The sequence below is a fragment of the Piliocolobus tephrosceles genome, chromosome 1, assembly GCF_002776525.5.
Source record: "Piliocolobus tephrosceles isolate RC106 chromosome 1, ASM277652v3, whole genome shotgun sequence".
Lineage (NCBI taxonomy): Eukaryota > Metazoa > Chordata > Mammalia > Primates > Cercopithecidae > Piliocolobus > Piliocolobus tephrosceles.
In genome coordinates, this window is record NC_045434.1 from 31674581 (window position 1) to 31682614 (window position 8034).

Sequence of the window (8034 nt, forward strand, 5' to 3'; positions counted from 1 at the left end):
GTATTTCTAGTTCTAGATCCTTGAGGAATCACCACACTGTCTTCCACAATGGTTGAACTAGTTTACAGTCCCACCAACAGTGTAAAAGTGTTCCTATTTCTCCACATCCTCTCCAGCACCTGTTGTTTCCTGACTTTTTAAAGATTGCCGTTCTAACTGGTGTGAGATGGTATCTCACTGTGGTTTTGATTTGCATTTCTCTGATGGTCAATGATGATGAGCATTTTCTCATGTGTCTGTTGGCTGCGTAAATGTCTTCTTTAGAGAAGTGTCTGTTCACATCCTTCACCCACTTTTTGATGGGGTTGTTTGTTTTTTCTGGTAAATTTGTTTGAGTTCTTTGTAGGTTCTGGATGTTAGTCCTTTGTCAGATGAGTAGATTGCAAAAATTTTCTTCCATTCTGTAGGCTGCCTGTTCACTCTGATGGTAGTTCTTTTGCTGTGCAGAAGCTCTTTGGTTTAATTAGATCCCATTTGTCCATTTTGGCTTTTGTTGCATTGCTTTTGGTGTTTTAGACATGAAGTCCTTGCCCATGCCTATATCCTGAATGGTATTGCCTAGGTTTTCTTTTAGGGTTTTTATGGCTTTAGGTCTAACATTTAAATCTCTATTCCACCTTGAATTAATTTTTGTATGAGGTGTAAGGAAGGGATCCAGTTTCAGCTTTCTACATATGGCTAGCCAGTTTTCCCAGCACCATTTATTAAATAGGGAATCCTTTCCCCATTTCTTGTTTTCGTCAGGTTTATCAAAGATCAGATGGTTATAGATGTGTGGTATTATTTCTGAGGTCTCTGTTCTGTTCCATAGGTCTATATCTCTGTTTTGGTAGTAGTACCATGCTGTTTTAATTACGGTAGCCTTGTAGTTAAGTTTGAAGTTAGGTAGCATGATGCCTCCAGCTTAGTTCTTTTGGCTTAGGATTGTCTTGGAAAATGCGGGCTCTTTTTTGGTTCCATAGGAACTTTACAGTAGTTTTTTCCAATTCTGTGAAGAAAGTCATTGGTAGCTTAATGAGGATAGCATTGAATCTATAAATTACCTTGGGCAGTATGGCCATTTTCACGATACTGATTCTTCCTATCCATGAGCATGGAATGTTCTTCCACTTGTTTGTGTCCTCTTTTATTTCACTGAGCAGTGGTTTGTAGTTCTCCTTGAAGAGGTCCTTTACATCCTCTGTAAGTAGGATTCCTAGGTATTTTATTCTCTTTGAAGCAATTGTGAATGGGAGTTCACTCATGATTTGGCTCTCTGTTTGTCTGTTATTGCTGTATAAGAATGCTTGTGATTTTTGCACATTGATTTTGTATCCTGAGACTTTGCTGAAGTTGCTTATCAGCTGAAGGAGATTTTTGGCTGAGACGATGGGATTTCCTAAATATACAATCATGTAATCTGCAAACAAGGACAATTTGATTTCCTCTTTGCCTAATTGAATACCCTTTATTTCTTTCCCTTGCCTGATTGCCCGGGCCAGAACTTCCAATACTGTGTTGCATAGGAGTGGTGAGAGAGGGCATCCCTGTCCTGTGCCAGTTTTCAAAGGGCATGCTTCCAGTGTTTGGCCATTCGCTATGATATTGGCTGTGGGTTTGTCATAAATAGCTGTTATTGTTTTGAGATACGTCCCAATACCAAATTTATTGAGAGTTTTTAGCAAGATAGGCTGTTGAATTTTGTCAAAGGCCTTTTCTGCATCTATTGAGATAATCATGTGGTTTTTGTCTTTGGTTCTGTTTATATGCTGGATTACGTTTATTGATTTGTGTATATTGAACCAGCCCTGCATCCCAGGGATGAAGCCCACTTGATCACGGTGGATAAGCTTTTTGATGTGCCGCTGGATTCAGTTTGCCAGTATTTTACTGAGGATTTTTGCACCGATGTTCATCAGGGATATTGGTCAAAAATTCTCTTTTTTTGTTGTGTCTCTGCCAGACTTTGGTATCAGGATGATGTTGGCCTCATAAAATGAGTTAGGGAGGATTCCCTCTTTTTCTATTGATTGGAATAGTTTCAGAAGGAATGGTACCAGCTCCTCCTTGTATCTCTGGTAGAATTCAGCTGTGAATCCATCTGGTCCTGGACTATTTTTAGTTGGCAGGCTATTAATTATTGCCTCAATTTCTGAGCCTGTTATTTGTCTATTCAGGGATTCAACTTCTTCATTGTTTAGTCTTGGGAGGGTGTATGTGTCCAGGAATTTATCCATTTCTTCTAGATTTTCTAGTTTATATGCGTAGAGGTGTTTATAGTATTCTCTGATGGTAGTTTGTCTTTCTGTGGGATCGGTGGTGATATCCCCTTTATCATTTTTTATTGCGTCTATATGATTCTTCTCTCTTTTCTTCTTTATTAGTCTTGCTAGCGGTCTATCAATTTTGTTGATCTTTTCAAGAAATCAGCTCCTGGATTCATTGATTTTTTGAAGGTTTTTTTGTGTCTCTATCTCCTTCAGTTCTGTTCTGATCTTAGTTATTCCTTGCCTTCTGCTAGCTTTTGAATGTGTTTGCTCTTGCTTCTCTAGTTCTTTTAGTTGTGATGTTAGCATGTCAGTTTTAGATTTTTCCTGCTTTCTCTTGTGGGCATTTAGTGCTATAAATTTCCCTCTACACACTGCTTTAAATGTGTCCCAGAGATTCTGGTATGTTTGTCTTTGTTCTCATTGGTTTCAAAGAACATCTTTATTTCTGCCTTCATTTCGTTATGTACCCAGTAGTCAGTCAGGAGCAGGTTGTACAGTTTCCATGTAGTTGAGTGGTTTTGAGTGAGTTTCTTAATCCTGAGATCTAGTTTTATTGCATTGTGGTCTGAGAGACAGTTATAATTTCTGTTCTTTTACATTTGCTGAGGAGTGCTTTACTTCTAATATTGTGGTCAATTTTGGAATAAGTGTGATGTGGTGCTGAGAAGAATGTACATTCTGTTGATTTGGGGTAGAGAGTTCTGTAGATGTCTATTAGGTTCACTTGGTGCAGAGCTGAGTTCAATTCCTGGATATCCTTGTTAACTTTCTGTCTCGTTGATCTGTCTAATGTTGATCTAATAATGGGTGTTAAAGTCTCCCATTATTATTGTATGGGAGTCTAAGTCTCTTTGTAAGTCTCTGAGGACTTGCTTTATGAATCTGGGTGCCAGTGTATTGGGTGCATATATATTTAGGATAGTTAGCTCTTCTTGTTGAATTGATCCCTTTATCATGATATAATGGCCTTCTTTGTCTCTTTTGATCTTTGTTGGTTTAAAGTCTGTTTTATCAGAAACTAGGATTGCAACCCCTGCCTTTTTTTGTTTTCCGTTTGCTTGTTAGGTCTTCCTCCATCCCTTTACTTTGAGCTTATGTGTGTCTCTGTATGTGACATGGGTCTCCTGAATACAGCACACTGATGGGTCTTGACTCTTTATCCAATTTGCCAGTCTGTGTCTTTTAATTGGAGCATCAGGCCCATTTACATTTAAGGTTAATAAATATTATTATGTGTGAACTTGATCCTGTCATTGTGATGTTAGCTGGTTATTTTGCTCATTAGTTGATGCAGTTTCTTCCTAGCATCGATGGTCTTTACATTTTGGCATGTTTTTGCAGTGGCTGATACTGGTTGTTCTTTTCCATATTTAGTGCTTCCTTCAGGAGCTCTTGTAGAGCAGGCCTGGTGGTGGCACAATCTCTCAGCATTTGCTTGTCTGTAAAGGATTTTATTTCTCCTTCACTTATGAAACTTAGTTTGGCTGGATATGAAATTCTGGGTTGAAAATTCTTTTCTTTAAGAATGTTGAATATTGCCCCCGCCTCCCCCTCCCCTGCCTTCTGGCTTGTAGAGTTTCTGCTGAGAGATCTGCTGTTAGTCTGATGGGCTTCCCTGAGCTTTATCTCTGACTGCCCTTAACATTTTTTCCTTCATTTCAACTTTGGTGAATCTGACAATTATGTGTCTTGGAGCTGCTCTTCTTGAGGAGTATCTTTGTGGCATTCTCTGTATTTCCTGAATTTGGCCTGCCTTGCTAGGTTGGGGAAGTTCTCCTGGATAATATCCTGCAGAGTGTTTTCCAACTTGGTTCCATTCTCCCCGTCACTTTCAGGTACACCAATCGGGCATAGATTTGGAATTTTCACATAGTCCCACATTTCTTGGAGGCTTTGTTCATTTCTTTTTACTCTTTTTTCTCTAAACTTCTCTTCTCACTTCATTTCATTCATTTGATCTTCAATCACTGATACCCTTTCTTCCAGTTGATCAAATCGGCTACTGAAGCTTGTGCATGCATGATGTAGTTCTAATACCATGGTTTTCAGCTCCATCAGGTCATTTAAGGACTTCTCTACACTGGTTATTCTAGTTAGCCATTCATCTAATCTTTTTTCAAGGTTTTTAGCTTCTTTGCGATGGGTTCGAACTTCCTCCTTTAACTAGGAGAAGTTTGATCATCTGAAGCCTTCTTTTCTCAACTCATCAAAGTCATTCTCCATCCAGCTTTGGTCCATTGCTGGCAAGGAGCTGCGTTCCTTTGGAGGGGCAGAGGTGCTCCAATTTTAGAATTTTCAGCTTTTCTGCTCTGTTTTTTCTCCATCTTTGTGGTTTTATCTACCTTTGGTCTTTGGTGATGGTGACATACAGATGGGGTTTTGGTGTGGATGTCCTTTCTGTTTGTTAGTTTTCCTTCTAACAGTCAGGACCCTCAGCTACAGGTCTGTTGGATTTTGCTGGAGGTCCACTCCAGACCCTCTTTGCCTGGGTATCAGCAGCGGAGGCTGCAGAACAGCGAATATTGCTGAACAGCAAATGTTGCTGCCTGATCATTCCTCTGGAAGTTTCGTCTCAGAGGGGTATCCAGCCGTGTGAGGTGTCAGTCTGCCCCTACTGGGTGGTGCCTCCCAGTTAGGCTACTCAGGGGTCAGGAACCCACTTGAGCAGGCAGTGTGTCCATTCTCAGATCTCAAACTCTGTGCTGGGAGAACCACTACTCTCTTCAAAGCTGTCAGACAGGGACATTTAAGTCTGCAGAGGTTTCTGCTGTCTTTTGTTTGGCTATGGCCTGCCCCCAGAGGTGTAGTCTACAGAAGCAGGCAGGCCTCCTTGAGCTGTGGTGGGCTCCACCCAGTTCGAGCTTCCAGGCCGCTTTGTTTACCTACTCAAGCCTCAGCAATGGTGGGCGCCCCTCCCCCAGCCTCACTGCTGCCTTGAAGTTGGATCTCAGACTGCTGGGTAGCAAGGAGTGAGGCTCCATGGGTGTGGGACCCTCTAAGCCAGGCGTGGGATATAATCTCCTGGTGTGCCGTTTGCTAAGACCCTTGGAAAGGCGCAGTATTAGGGTGGGAGTGACCCAATTTTCCAGGTGCTGTCTGTCACAGCTTCCCTTGGCTAGGAAAGGGAATTCCCTGACCCCTTGCACTTCCCGGGTGAGGCAATGCCTCGCCCTGCTTTGGTTCTCGCTCAGTGGGCTGCAGCCACTGTCCTGCACCCACTGTCCGACAAGCCCCAGTGAGATGAACGCGGTACCTCAGTTGGAAATGCAGAAATCACCCGTCTTCTGTGTCGCTCATGCTGGGAGCTGTAGATTGGAGCTGTTCCTATTCGGCCATCTTGGAACCGCACCTGTCTTTGGTATTTTGATAGGGATTGTATTGAATCTGTAGGTTGCCTTGGGTGGTATGCACATTTTAACAATGTTGATTTTTCCCTTTCATGAACATAGACCATCTTCCCATTTTTTGGTGTCTTCTTCAATTTCTTTAATCAGTGTTTTATAGTTTTTATTATAGATATCTTTCACTTCTTTGGTTAATTCTTAGGTATTTGATATTATTTGTGGCTACCATTAGGTGGGATTACTTTTTAAATTTCTTTCTCAGATTGTTCACTGTTGGCGTATAGAAATGCTACTAAAATGCAAATTTTTGTATATTGATTTTCTGTGCTGTAGCTTTACTGAATTTGTCAGTTCTAATAGTTTTTTGGTGAAGTCTTCAGGTTTTTCCAAATGTAAGATCACATCATCTGCAAGCAAAGGTAATTTGACTTCTTCCTTTCCAATTTGGATGTCTTTTGTTTCTTTCTCTTGTCTGATTGCTCTAGATAGGACTTCCAGTACTATGTGGAATAACAACGATGACAGTGGGCATCCACGTCATTCTCCAGGTCTTGCAGGAAAGGCTTTTGGTTTTTCCCCATTCAGTATTATACTAGTTGTGGGTCTGTTGTACATGGCTTTTATTATGTTGAGGTATGTTCTTTCTATATCTAGTTTTCTGAGGGTTTTTATCATGAAGGGATGTTGAATTTTATCAAATGCTTTTTCAGCATCAATTAAAATGATCATATCATTTTTGTTCTTCATTCTGTTGATATGATGTATCACATTGATTGATTTGTGTATGTTGAACTATCCTTGCATCCCAGGGATAAATTCCACTTGGTCATGGTAAATGATTTTTTTTTTTTTTTTTTTTTTAGAAGGAGTCTCGCTCTGTTGTCCAGGCTGGAGTGCAGTGGTGTGATCTCGGCTCACTGTAAGCTCTGCCTCCTGGGTTCATGCCATTCTCCTGCCTCACCCTCCCGAGTGGCTGGGACTACAGGTGCCCACCATCATGCCCGGCTAATTTTTTGTATTATTAGTAGAGATGGGGTTTCACCATGTTAGCCAGGATGGTCTTGATCTCCTGACCTCGTGATCTGCCCACCTCAGCCTCCCAAAGTGTTGGAATTACAGGCGTGAGCCACCACACCCAGCCAATGAATGATCTTTTTAATGTATTGTTGAAGTTGGTATGGTAGTAGTTTGTTGAGGACTATTGCACCAATATTAATCAGATATTGGCATGTAGTTTTCTTTTTCTGATATGTCTTTGTTTGGTTTTGGTATCATACTAACCTCAGAATGAGTTTGTAAGTATTCTCTCCTCCTCTATTTTTGGAATAGTTTGAATAGGATTGGTATTATTTCTTCTTTAAATGTTTGATAGAATTCAACAGTGAAACCATCAACTCCTGGGCTTTTCTTTACTGGGAGACTTTTTATTATGGTTTTGATCTTGTTGCTTGTTTTTGGTCTGTTCAGGTTTTGGATTTCTTCGTGGTTCAACCTAGGGAGGTTGTATGTGTCTAGGAATTTGTCCATTTCTTCTAGATTTTCCAATTTATTGGCGTATAGTTGTTCATAATAGCCACTAATAATCTTTTGAATTTCTGTGGTATCAGTTGTAATACCTCCTTTTTCATTTCTGATTTTATTTGTTAGGATATCTTCTCTCTTTTTCTTAATCTGGCTAAAAGTTTGCCTTTTTTTTTTTTTTTTTTTTTTAAACAGAATCTTGTTCTGTCACCCAGGCTGAAGTGCAGTGGCATGATCTCGGCTTGCTGCAACCTCTGCCTCCCAGGTTCAAGTGAATTTCTTGCCTTAGCCTCCCAAGTAGCTGGGATTACAGGCATGGACCACCCCGCCTAGTTTATTTTTGTATATTTTATGGAGACAGGGTTTCACCATGTTGCCCAAGCTTGCCTCAAACTCCTGACCTCAAGTGATCCTCCTGACTTGGGTTCCCAAAGTGCTGGGATTACAGGCATGAGCCACCACACCCAGCCTCTATTTTGTTTAACTTTTCAAAAAACCAACTTTTTGTTTCATTTGTCTTTTGTATTGTTTTCTTCATTTTAATTTTATTTATTTCTTCTCTGATCTTTATTATTTCATTTCTGCTACTAATTTTGGGTTTGCTTTACTCTTGCTTTTCTAGTTCTTTAAGATGCATTGTTAGGTTGTTTATTTGAAGTTTTACTTCTTTTTCGATGTAGGCACTTTTAGCTATAAAATTTCCTCTTAGTAGTGCTTTTACTATATCCCATAGTTTTGGTATGCTGTGTTTTCATTATCATTTGTTTCAAGAAATTTTTGAATTCATTCTTAATTTCTTCATTGACCCACTGGTCATTCAGGAGCGTATTGTTTAAGTTGCATGTGTTTGTATAGTTTCCAAAATTCTTCTTGTTATTGATTTCTAGTTTTATTCCATTGTGGTCAGAGAAGATGCTTGA